At 49.2% G+C, this 12420-nt stretch overlaps 1 long non-coding RNA gene across 1 annotated transcript; it reads left to right on the top strand.

The window, feature by feature from the left end:
• The first annotated feature begins 4915 nt into the window (after positions 1-4915).
• On the top strand, positions 4916-11009 carry LOC132329151 (uncharacterized). The gene is made up of 2 exons (XR_009486974.1): positions 4916-5204; positions 9436-11009. It is a non-coding gene; the product is annotated as an uncharacterized LOC132329151 (long non-coding RNA).
• Positions 11010-12420: the final 1411 nt, after the last annotated feature.

Genomic DNA, 12420 nt, shown 5'->3' with positions numbered 1-12420 from the left:
GTGAATTGCAGGATATTTTCCAGACAATCCAGTTCCTCCTTACAGAGAACTTTTCTGTGTGTACAGAGGCAAAAGGGCAGTAGGATGTGGACCTGGGAGATAAAAGACCAGTTCCTTGGAAAGGTGTAAGCATGGCAATGATAAGCATTGCATCACCTCACTTTTGTGTGCCTGCCAGCTTGCAGGAGTCCACTGGGCACATCTGCTGCCCAAGAAATAGAGCAAGGGCTGCCTACACATGCAGAGGGGGATGTCAAGGCCAGAGTTGCACGCCCAAGCCTCAGGCTGGCCAGCACAGCAGGGCGAAAGAGGAGACCCAGGATCAGAGGTCATGGCAGATCTGTACTGTGAAAAGTGTTTTCTGGCCTCTGCTTTTGTCCCTCTGATGTGAGGCACGCAGAAAGAAGCACACCCTCGGACAGCAGACTGTCCTTTTCCCACAACAGAATAACTGAGCAAGGCTTGCTCCAAGGTACTGTAGTACAGGGAGCAGAAACCCATACTGCATAGAAGGACAGAGAGCAGGGGGAAGCAGGTGAAATACTTTGCCCCTCTCTTCTCTACTGGAAAATGCATAACCATAATTCCCCATGCATGCAGCCCCTTAGGAGAGGAATATATATCTTGCTAGAAGAATCCAGCATTTTTAATCTAGATACTCTTGGAGCAAGACTTAGGGAACACTCAGATGAAGAGCTGGAGCTGAACTCTACACTAACACTCCCCCCACCACTTCAGCTTGCTCCTGCCTGAGGAAACACGAAGATCTTGCAGGGCAGGCTGCCCAGCACGTCAGCCATGGCTCCGTGCCCAAGCATCCCGCAGCTGGCAGCCAGGCACGCTGCTGGGCCTGCCTCTACAGGCTGCTGGGAGGCTGGATCCCACTCAGGGCTTGGCCTCTGGGGCCAAGCAAAGCACGTGACATGTTGCAAGCAAGCTGGGTCACGGCTTGCTGCAAAAAGCCCACAGTGCCTTGCTATGGAGAAATCCCAGCACGCTGCTTGGGCAGGCAGGGGTTGCCCTATTTCTGTTTGGGGTTTCCTGGCCTGACATAAAGGTTCCTGTGCTGAGAGAAGCTGCATGCATGCGGTAAGTTTGGCAGGTTATACTCTTGGGATCGTGGCACAGGAGGGGACAGTCTGCCCAGTACAGCCAGGGCACGTCAGCTGTACTTTGTGCAATCCAGAGTCGACGATTTCCAAACACTCCGCTGACTGGACACAGCTGCTGTTTTGCTGGGGTTGCTCAATGTCAGCTCAGGGTTACTGGACTGTGCTCAGTGGATCTCATGCTGGGAAAAGGCCAGAGGAATCCTTCCCTGCAGATTGCCTGTCAAGGACAGACTGAGCCCTGGTTTGGATAGAAACTTGCAGCTAATTCAGCAGCATGGCCTGCATGTGGAATAGCTTGTCATTAATTTTGGCACAGCTTTCCTTGTCAAAAGTTTGCAGCCCTCCAAACTCAGATAACATGAAAAGCTGGGAATTCCCCTGCCCCAAAACCTTTCTATCATCAGAATAAAGCACCTCCCTACACCACAGACCATCAGGCTAGTTACAGCTCTTGGAAGGACCCCTATAGGGACACACTCCAGCCACAGAGTAATGCCAATGCTTGGAGACAGGCATCCATCCAGCCTGCAGAGTTACCTACAAGGAGACACAGCTTCCAGGGTATGCTTTGGCTGTTTCGATCCCAGTGATCCCCCTCTTTCTCCCAGCCCACTATCACCCTGGAGCAGCCAGTCATGTCCAGTCCTGGCTTCTGACAGCTGGCACTCTGATCACACAAGTTCCCGTGCAAAGCAGGTTTCTCAGCTCACTGAACTCTTATGTGTTTTTTGATTAGATTTAACAACTTGGAGGTGACAAACTGGTCTGTTCCTTGAAGCCTTGCCACAGGAGCTGGCAGCCTCCACTGCCACCAGAGACAGCTCTGCAGGAAGGGGCTGCCAGAAGTTACCCGAGCAGGGGAGCCCCTGGCAGGAGGCACAGAAACAACATGCTCAGCACCCAGGATGTGGTGACAGGCTCCAAGGTGGCTCACCATCAGCCCCAGCACGTTTCCCTGTCAGGCACTGCAGCAGCCACACGTGCTCTCCCAGCGCTTGCTCAATGAGAGAATCAAAGCTGTGCTTGGGGCCATCTGAGCTCATGTGATTATACTGAAAAACAGAGGCCTCATCCTCGGGGTTGGGCAAACCCATAATTAATGTCAGGGATGATCAACCTTGGGCACACATGGAGCCACTGAAGGTGCTGCTCACATTGCTCTCCCTGCTGCAATTGATTTTCCAGCCAGGCTATTGCAAGATGTGTCAGGGTTACATGAAGAAAACGCTGGGTTACATAAAGAAAACAGCTCGTTGAGGAACAGGCTGAGTTTGACACTTAATAAGGCCACCCCAATCACAAGCCCAGAGGTCTTTCCAGTCTGGTGTGTTGTCTTCAGTCATGACCAATGCTGGAAAGGCTGGGATATAAATAACCTGACCATCACTTGGCCTCTTAGCAATTAGTAGTTCAGGCCTGTGCAGGGTGATGCTTCTGCCCATGTTGGTGTCTATATTAACTACCCAACAGAAGGACAACTAGGAGCAATATAATCCAGTCCCAGTTGGGGCTCATGCTGCAGGGCCTGCAAAAGGGCATTCTAAAGTGCCACAGGAATACAGCAACTATTTCATCCCTGCTTCAGGAGAAAATACTTTCTGTGCAGTAGTGGAAACTGGCACTTGGGCATGGATCCCAAAAGAGATTTCAAACCCTGAATCAGGATGCTGTTAGGCTGTGAAAGCCTGTATCCAAAGCCAGCAGCTGGAAAGCCTGTGCTCAGCAGCTCCATACTCCTGCAGAATGTACAACTCACTAGTGGCTTCTCTCTTGGCATGGAAGCACCTGAACAGCCAGGGGTCTGCATGGGTGTATCAGTGCAGGATGACCTCCAGCCAGCCAGGGAATAAAGTGCAATGACTCCAATGACTTCAGAAGGCTGAAGAGATGCTTTATTAAGCTATACTATATTATACTATATTACCACTATACTAAATTAAAGAAAAACCCGTGACCCTTTCAGTCAGTCATGAGACAGCTTTTGACCTAATTGGTCAATCAATCAAAACAATTATCACCAGAGTCCAATTAACAAATCACTTTTGGTAAACAATCTCCATAACACATTCCACACATGCCAAACAACAGCAGCAACAAATAGAGATAAGAATTGTTTTCTTTCTCTGAGCTTACCCCCTTCCTTCCCCAGGAGAAATCCTGGGAAGGTTGTTCCTGCTGCTCTCTGTGAAGAGAGCTGTGGCCACATGGGTGCATGCCTCACCCAGGTGGGACCTTTCAGTGGGCCCACTCAAGGACTGCTAGATCTTTATTGCCTCCTGGCCAAGCAAGCTGATCCCGTACTCTGGCACTCTGTTCCTGACCCTATGCCACTGTCCTGAACCTCTGGCATTAGGGAAGAAAAGGAGACAGCGTGGCCCCTCCTCTCACTCTCTCTCCTACATGGAGGTCAGGCCTCATGTCCATGGAAATGTGGTCTTTGCACTGCAGGACAAGACACCCCTTTCCCATGTGGATTCCTTAACTGGAAGTTTATTACGTTCACCTGGAAGAGTGTTACCTTTGGCATATTTCAGGAGGAAAAGAGGAAGGCTTTGAGAGCCAGTGCTGTTCACACCAGAGCTGAGGAAAGAGCCAGCACCAGCCTCTCAGGAGTGTGGATGTTAGGATAGGGAGATCTTCTAGCAGCACCTGTGACTAGTGCTTCCCACTAACCTCCTTGGTTAACCAGCTCAGCCCCTCTGCTTAGCACACAGGTGGTTTGGTTTTTCTCCTTGTGGAGAAGTGCAACACAGGACACAGCCTGCTGAGCCCCAGCTTTGCAGGTGGAAGAGCTGATGACCCTGGTCTGCCTGGCTGCCACAGCACTCCTATCACAGCTGGCAGAGAGGACTGCATGAGTTTTCCCCTAGTTCAGTTCAGGCAGGACCAGCCAGGGGGCCTTAATTTAAATTAACCTGTGTAATTTTGCCCAAAGCAAGCAGAGGGAACTGCACTCTAATTACTCCACCAGCCATCCAAGGGGAATCAACCTCCAGTGGGAGGTGAAAGGGAGAGCAGGGAGACCGAAAACCTCTTTCACAAGTGGGTCTAGAAGAATGAGTCTTTGTGGCCCAAACCTTGCAGGAAAACCCTCCTAGAAATCCACCAAATTGCCAGGAGAGGAAGGAGCAGCAATTCTTCCTAGCAGCAGGCAGAGGCTTTTGCTGAGCCTAGAAGAAAGGAGAGGTGGAGTTTGTGCACTTTCCATACAAAAAGACAGAGAGGACCTTGAAGGCTTATCATGGGAATGAGCAAGAGAAGCCAGCAGGAGAAGTTGGGAGCACAGAGCAGGCTGGAGGTAGGAGAGGGGCCCCCTCAGATGAGCAATCAAGGTCAGGAGGACACCAGGGAAATAGATGTTGGCCATGCTCTGAGATGGGGCTGCCACGAGAAACCACCAGGGAAAATGGCAACTTGCATGACCAAGTGTATGTCCTATTGAAATAGAAAAAATGAGAAGAGTCTGCTGGCTCTCAGTGCTTTACCATGGCAAACAGAAGCATCAATTTTCAGTCCCCTGCAGGCTCTGAGGCCACCCAGCATCAGGGAGGAGAGGCGCAGAGCAGCAAAGCTGTGCCAGTGCATGGCTGTTGTTTCTGCTCACGTACAAAGGCTCTCCTTGCAAACAGGCACGGCTCCAGGGAGGCAGGCACTGAGCTCCAGGGCTGGCCCTGAGCCACAGGAGCCACAGCTGCCCTCAGCCTGCAAGCAAGCAAGGCTGCAGAGGAGAAGGTGGGGCACTGGAAAGAATGCCAGCTGCTTGATGGAAATGCAAACACTTAAACCTGCTGTTCTTACCTTGGGAAATTCCATGTTCCTTCCACAAATGAAATGTTCCTTTTGCAAGCTTGTTTTGGTGGGGTTCCTGCCTCCACCCAGGCTGTATAAACAAAACCAGCACTGAAAGTAAAAGTACCTGTTCTGCACTGTGTGCAGGGCTCCCTTCACTTCTTATGTTAACTGTGGTGTGACAGCCACCTTCCATCTCCTCAGTGACATGCACAGCTGAGCCTCTGCAAGGTGAGCAGCACGTGCCATCCCACGTGGGTCCTCTGGGAGATGGCAGACATGTCCCAGATCACCTGCTGACAGGTAGGTGTCCTGGTGACTCAGCTCTCATGACTTGTTGCTGCTCATCAAGGAGAGCTTCACCACTTCCCCTCTATCTAAGCCAGCAAGGCAGGTGTTCAAGCTGATCTTTCTTCTCTGCTTCATGGACACTTTGTGTCACAGCTGAGCTGCCAGTGCCCTCTTTTATTCCATTTCCTTTGGATGCAGAGAGCTACAGGGTGGATGTGCCATGAAGTCACTGTAAATGTTAACATGCTGAACTGAACACAGGCATGGCAGACGAGCAGTGAGGAGGAAAATCCAAATACTGAAATGGGACAGGATCCCGCTTTGAAGGACCAAAATCAGGTGCCAGTGTGGAATTGCCCACAACAGCTGTGAGAACCCAGGAGAGCTTCCCAATGAGGGTCAGGGTTGGGGGCAGAAACTGAGCATGAGGAAAGGCAATTGTCAGGCAGCCAAAGCAAAACAGGCAGAGAGGTACAGCTGAAGACTTTGCCTGAAATGGCTATCATCACAGCAAAACTACACCTGGATCAAGCTGATGCAATTTCTAGTTGGATGAACTGGATTTCAGTGTAAATGTGTGTGCCACACAAACAATTTGTTTGTTTGTTTGCTTTTGGTGGGGGTTTTTCCTTTGTTTTGTTTTAGGGTTTTTTGCTAGTTTTTTGTTTGTTTGCTTGCTTTTAGGTGTTTGGGTTTTTTTTCTCAGAAAGTGGAGTGTTTCCTATGGTCATTTGCAACTCCTGCTCTTGGGTTTGGAAGGAAAAGACTCGGGATAAGGCAGGACTTTCTCTTGGGCCTGGGAACAGAAAGAAGGATCATCTTTCTGTCTTCACTCTCTTTCTTTTTTTTTTTTTTTTTTTTGCTTTGTGTGTGCCTGGCTGCTGCAGGAGTTGCTGTTGCAGCTCCCATGGAAGACTACAGCAGGGGAGCTGTGCCAGAGCCGGCGCCAAGCCACTCCTTTGGCCTGGACTGTGGTTTTCTGGGGAATCACCCAGACCAAAGAAAACACAGTGCACCTGACAGCTCTTATTAAAGAGTTTCTCACTTCCCTAGTGCAGGCAGGCAGTGTCCTCCACTGCTCTCAGTCCGAGCTGGACCCAAGCTGCCTGGCCAGGAGGAGGATGCTCCCATGCCCACGGCATTGAGGCGTCTCCAGGCGGTGAGAGGAAAATCACTCGCTGCTTAACAGGGCACATAAGGTGCCTTATGCCATTTTCTGCTTCATGTGAACTTTGCTAATGCTGCTCTCATCCACTTTCATAGTGAATTCAAGTGGAAAACACTGTTGGGACCCGAGTTCCACCGAGTGTGCAGCCTCAGAGGGCCACATGCTGATTGGAGTCAGTGACAATCAGCTGCGCTCCCCATCCTGGTCCCATGTAACCCCCTGTAGCACTGTGCTGCTCTGAAACACTGCAGAAACAGAAGGTTGGGTCCGTGAGCTGAGCTGAGATGTCTTCCCCGAGTCCAAGTATCAGTTGGGATCTCTCCCACTCATTTGCCTGGAGAAGGAAACACTCGAGGATGTTTCCAACAAGCCTGCAGGACCTGGGCAGAAAACACACACGTCTGTAAGTCAGATTGGCTATTTAGGAAAAAAGGATCCTATGGGAACTGGAAGACAGTTGCACTCCTTATGTGAAAACAAGGCACATTCCTCCCATTTTTTCAGCCAGATTTGCCTTGCAGTTGAACACAGCAAGAGACCTTTACTAACATAACATTTCCCTGGGCACATTTCCCTTCCCTTCCTTTTCTTTAAATATTTTTTTGTTTGGTCCGTTGCTTGCCTTTTTTGTCCTTTTTTTCCTCTGACTGGTTGTATGTGGCAACAGCTGCTTATGGAGGAAAATATTGCCATGGCCTCAGCATCCCATGGTTCAGCTTACTCAGCTTCTCCTCAGGGGGATTTCTAGAGGAAGGCAATCGGCTCTGTGGCTAAAGCAGCTTCCCTTCAGCAGTGAACAAATAATCCCTGACCTCCACAAGAGGGGCAAAGGCACTTTGCTAGAATGAGCTCTTTCACACAGTCCTTGGTAATGCCTGGTCCCTGTCCTGCTGAAAGCAGGGGGAGGAGAACCGAGGCTTCCAGTCCAATGTGTTCATAGCCCCTAATTCTCCAGATCCCATCAGGCTTGAGGGGTTTTGTGGGATTTAAAGGGATTTTCCTCTTAGTGAAAGTTGTATTTCAACTAAAGTTAAAAGCGCTGTTAAGTGCTGGTTGTACAGCACCTCTCCATTTACATGCTGAGTTTGTTTTCCCTGACTCACTATCTGCTTAAAATCAAGAACGTTTTGGCCAAAAATTTGCAATGTTGTGGGTTTTACGAGCTGCCTGTGCCAGGAGCACTGTCCTGATGGAATGGTGGAGGATAAAAGGAGAATTCCTCCCTCCTCCTCACACCAGAAGGGTCTCCCGGGGAGGCGAGTCTGCAGAGACGATGGTGAATGGAGCTCACAGCGAGTGCTCTCCCTTTGCTGCTCAGAGGGCACCGTGAGGTTGTGGGATGACAAAGGCACCGCGTTTCAGGAAGAAGAAAAGCGGAAGGAAACTCTGCAAGACAGGGGGTTCCCAGCCCATGACACTGCCTTTAAACACGGTACTTTTGAATGGAGGAGAAGTTTGGGAACAGGGAAACCGGGAGGGGGTTTTGGTACCTTTCCTTCTTGCTGAGCCAGTAGCTGAGATCCCGGCTGAGGCTGTGGCCATTTCCCCACCGCAGGCAGCCCAGGGCAATCGCCGGGCAGGGCCCCGCAAGCCAGGCGGGATCCTGCGAGCTGCGGGAGGCACGCAAGGCGCACAAACCCACCTCCCGCCCCCCTTGCTTCTGGACCACTCAGCTTGTATCACCCGCAGGGGGTTTGCCATTTCACTGCAGTGTGTGAAACAAACGCAATCAGGTCTGAGGGGCGGGTGCAGGGATGTCACTGCCCGTCTGACCACAAGAGGTAGACGCATGGACCCGACCGCTTTAGTCTTACCAGGGGAAACCCCATTATTCACTGTTCGGCAGGGAAAAAAAAAAAAAAAAAAGAACACAACCACTGTCTCAGGCAGCTGCAAAGGCCTTGATAGTTCTTTGCGCTGAGGAGATAGAGCTTGGCTGGGCTGCTGGAGAAAAGCGCCAGCACAGAAAATCCTCGGAGGGGGAAGGACTGCGAAAAGGCCGTGCACAGTCGTGAAGATTTCTACTGCATTTACAGGATCTGGAGCCAAGCTCGACCCGGAGGTTGCCGAATGTTTGCTGGCATTCTGCGCCCTGCAATTACCGGGCGTGGGAATTCCCTCCGGGGTGGAGCCCGGTGCCCTGGGTGTGGCACCAATAAACACAAGCCGAGCTTTTCCCTGCTTCTTTCAGGGTGGGCCTCGGAGCAGCTGGGGTGGGGAAAATTACCTTAAAATATTTCTCTCTGGGTCCGTAGAGAGGACGAGATTAGGACCAGAAGCGATTTAACAAATTTCAAATTAACCTTATTCCGAAATTTTGTAACTTACTTCCAGCAGAACTTCTCATCCTTTTTGTCTCCAAAAAAGAGAACTGATCCATTCTCTCAGATCCAAAAATATGAGCATGGAAGGTTTTTAATGACAACTGAAAATTGTTTATAGAACTTGTTCACTTGCAGAGTCTGCGCCATAATCATGTCAAAAATTGTTGGAATAATCATAATTTATAATTAAGAAGAGGAAAGAAGGAAAGGTGGCAATATTTCTCATTGTTAACCGTGGCAAAGGTCTCCAGAAACCACCCGTGATGAGAGGATGTAGCTGTAGGGGATCTAACAAACCAGCAAGCCCAGTGGAGGCTGCTGCTGCAGGGTGAGCAGCCGGGGCTGGGGGCTGCTGCAGACACGTCATTGCTATGGTTAGCGAGACTGCACCGTGCAAGGGCACTCACAATGAACATTTCAGAGCACAGATCCACGAGGAACTAGCCAGGCAGGTTCTGCTGCAACTATATTTAATGCTGTTCTGAGTCCTCTCCCACAGCCTGTGGCAGAAAGCTCGTGAGAGCACAGCAGTGCTTGGGTTGGCTTCCTTTCTGTGAGCTATCCTCATATGACCCTGCTTACTGAGGACAAGGCTGCTTTCTCTCCCAGCTCTAAAAATCAACAGATGTGCAAAACTGAGTGCCCATGTTTTGATCACGGTTTCTGTAAATATTAGTTGTGTTAAATGCCTATCTTTCAGCATTCGTGTACTTTAAGAGTTTGCTGTATTTTATTTATTTATTTTCAACAGACATGAAAAATCCAAGTCAGAACTTTATGGAAAAGCAGAAAACAACACACTAGCCAGCACAGCTAACCTGTCACAGCAGCTCCACTGTATTTGTCAAGACCAGAGGGAGGGAGCTGGAGCCTTTCACCAGCTGGAGCAATTCCAGGCAGCAGCCACAGCCCTTGAATGCAGCCCTTTCAAACGCCCATTTTGTGCAAACTGAGCCAAGCACAGGCATAAGGAGCTTCAGGCTCTTTGTATGGCTGTGAAAGGGGCGGCACCTACAGAGCCCGCTCGAGGACCCTCTGGAGGATTGCACTTCAGCGCTGGAGAGCGCCCTGAGCTAGCCACGTGCGTGATGCTGGCAGGCAAAAAGCAGTTGTTTATTCTCCTAGGAAACGATCCATCTGAAAACGTTTCAAATGCCACCAGCACAATATAGCCGTAGCAACCCACAGTGTGTGACACAACCAAAGGCAGGGGCGTGCTTTTTGCACTCTGACGGGATGGTGAAACAGCCGCCTGTGCTAGCTGGGTCCTACCCCTCCCTGTTTCCTCAAGATCTTATCCCTCTCCACAAGCACTGCAGCCCATGCAACTGTGCGATGAGCCAGCGGGCTGGGCCAGACAAAAGCTAATCCTTTTGCAGGATCCCTTTGCAGCAAAGGGATGGGCCTTAGAGCCCAGATGGGCTCCCTGAACAGTGCCAGCGTGCAGTGACAGGGCTGCCAGCGCGGGCCCAGCGTGGCACCCAGCAGGGACTGAAGGCAGCTGTTTCTGACTCTGGGCCTGTGCCCTCGCCTGCTCACACTGAGAGGAATGACGAGTTTGTCTTCACAAACAAGCCGTGGGTCTGCTGGTAGATAAAACTAGCACTGAGAGATAAAAGAAACAATGGGAAGGATTCCACTGATTGATGAATGGAAAAAGATATTTGCCTTTACAAACAAACTGTAGGTTTGCTGATAAATGAAATTGGATATTGAAAGATGAAAGAAACAGTGGGGAAAACCCCTAAATTCCATAAGAATTAAAAATTAAAAAGGAGGGTTATACATTAGTGGGAAATCTTCGGTATCAGGGGTTCTGGGAAGTCTGTACCTCTCAAGTACCTCAGCCAATGGGGAAAGAGAAGGGAAATGTGCTCAGGAAATCAGGATAAAAAGGAGGCTACGTCCTCCAAAAATTTGAGAGACCCCAGGGGAATGCCCCATGGCCTCTCCCTTTATTCAAAAAAAGTAAAAGAACTCCGCTGTCTCCTTTTTGGACATAAACCTCTGATGTTTGTGCATTAATTTTCCTGACAACAGCCTAATGTCATGCACCTGAGCACAGAAGCTCAAAGAAGGCCCTGTGCCCGCTCTGCCCTCGCAGCACATCTCGGTCTTTCCAGCGCTTTTGAAAGCTCCATGTTCCAGCAGAGCAGGATTGCAGCATGGATCTATCCTCACAAGTCGATTCTTGTTACAAAGCACAAGTGCTCAGGTACTGTTTGGCATGTGTTTTGATTTGCCACCAAAGTGGGAAAGCATCACACACTTGCACTTGTTATTATCTGTATTTGAAATAAAGACTGTAACATCACTTTGCAAATACGCACTTCATCAACAGAAGCAGTTTCTCTATCATCCTGCTGGACTAATTGCACATGCTTTTATTTATCAGTATGTCCAGCATCAGTGAGCAGGAAAATCCAATCTATTCTCTTTTTCTCTGTTAGTAACTGAATTCCCCTCTTGAGATTGACCTTTGCTACTTCATTCCTGCAATGCAGACTGCTTGTAATGCTACTTATCATTAATTTGTTTTGTTATCTTCCTTTTTTTGACAACTCTGTTCTCTTTTCCTCACCTGCATACCAGGACATTCACACCATCTGGGTCTGCTTTTTTTCTTTCCCCTCCAGACTTATTTTGCAGCCCATCTCTGTACTGTAACTTCTGACTTTGAACCTATGGACCATTAATGCACTCTATACAGATGTCCCCTGATGAGCTACCTTCACAAGAGCCCATGTCTGTTTCCTGCGTTGGAGTGAGAAAGATGTGGGTGTCAGTGCAAAGTACTCAAAGTAGGAAAAAAAGTTTACAAAATTACTTCCTTGTAAGCACTCTTGTCACCTATGGGATATAACTATTTTTGCACTTCCAAAGCCAATTCTACACTATTTAGTACTTTATTTACTTGCTCTGTTACTAGGTAAGAGAGGTTAGTAATGGAAACTTCTCCTGGAGATAGGAATGGGAAACATCACCACCTAATCTTCTAACAAGTAGTCAACAAACATTTCATGTGTGCAGACACCCACCAGGTGAAGAAACCAGGAGCTACAGGCTGAAAAAATCCACTGGAGACTGAGGTTTTGGGCAACTTGCCATGACCTTGTGGCAAGTCAGGCAGCCTTCCTGGTCACCACTAAATATCCTTTCTCTCCCATCCTTTCTGCTAACAACTTTGACTCCAGCAATCCTCAGCTTGCTTCCTGCTGCCTTCAGGGGCAGTGAGTAGCTAAGCTAACCTGGTAGCCTGTTTTCAAGGTTCACCACATCCTTAGATGAGAAACATTTTTTGTGTTTTTTTTCTGTCAGCAGGCATTTCCAAATACTGTTAACTGAAACTAGGCTAACATTCAATGCAAATAAATTTCTTCACAACGCCCTAAAGGCATGCAAGGCTACAAGCGGTTTAAGAGACAGAGACAGAAAAGGAAAAGAAAGAAAGGCTGCCCATCCCACTTGAGCTAAAACCCAATGCAAGGCAGCTGCTGTCCCCTCTGGCAGCCAACTTGCTGCAGGTTTTCTTGATACCTTGTTGAAAGTTCTGGCTTCCTAAGTGCACCTAACAGTGCACTGCCCAGAGAGCGCCCCTGCCTAGCCCAGCACGCCAGCCTGCAGTTAGATTCCATGAAGGAAGTTTCCATGGATTATGACAACTAATATCCTGTGTTTCCCTGAGGAAAATATTTACCTACAAGGGAGGATTTTGACTGTCACTCCTGTCAGGTGT

The sequence above is a fragment of the Haemorhous mexicanus genome, chromosome 6, assembly GCF_027477595.1.
Source record: "Haemorhous mexicanus isolate bHaeMex1 chromosome 6, bHaeMex1.pri, whole genome shotgun sequence".
NCBI lineage: Eukaryota > Metazoa > Chordata > Aves > Passeriformes > Fringillidae > Haemorhous > Haemorhous mexicanus.
This window is presented reverse-complemented; position numbering and strand designations above follow the sequence as displayed.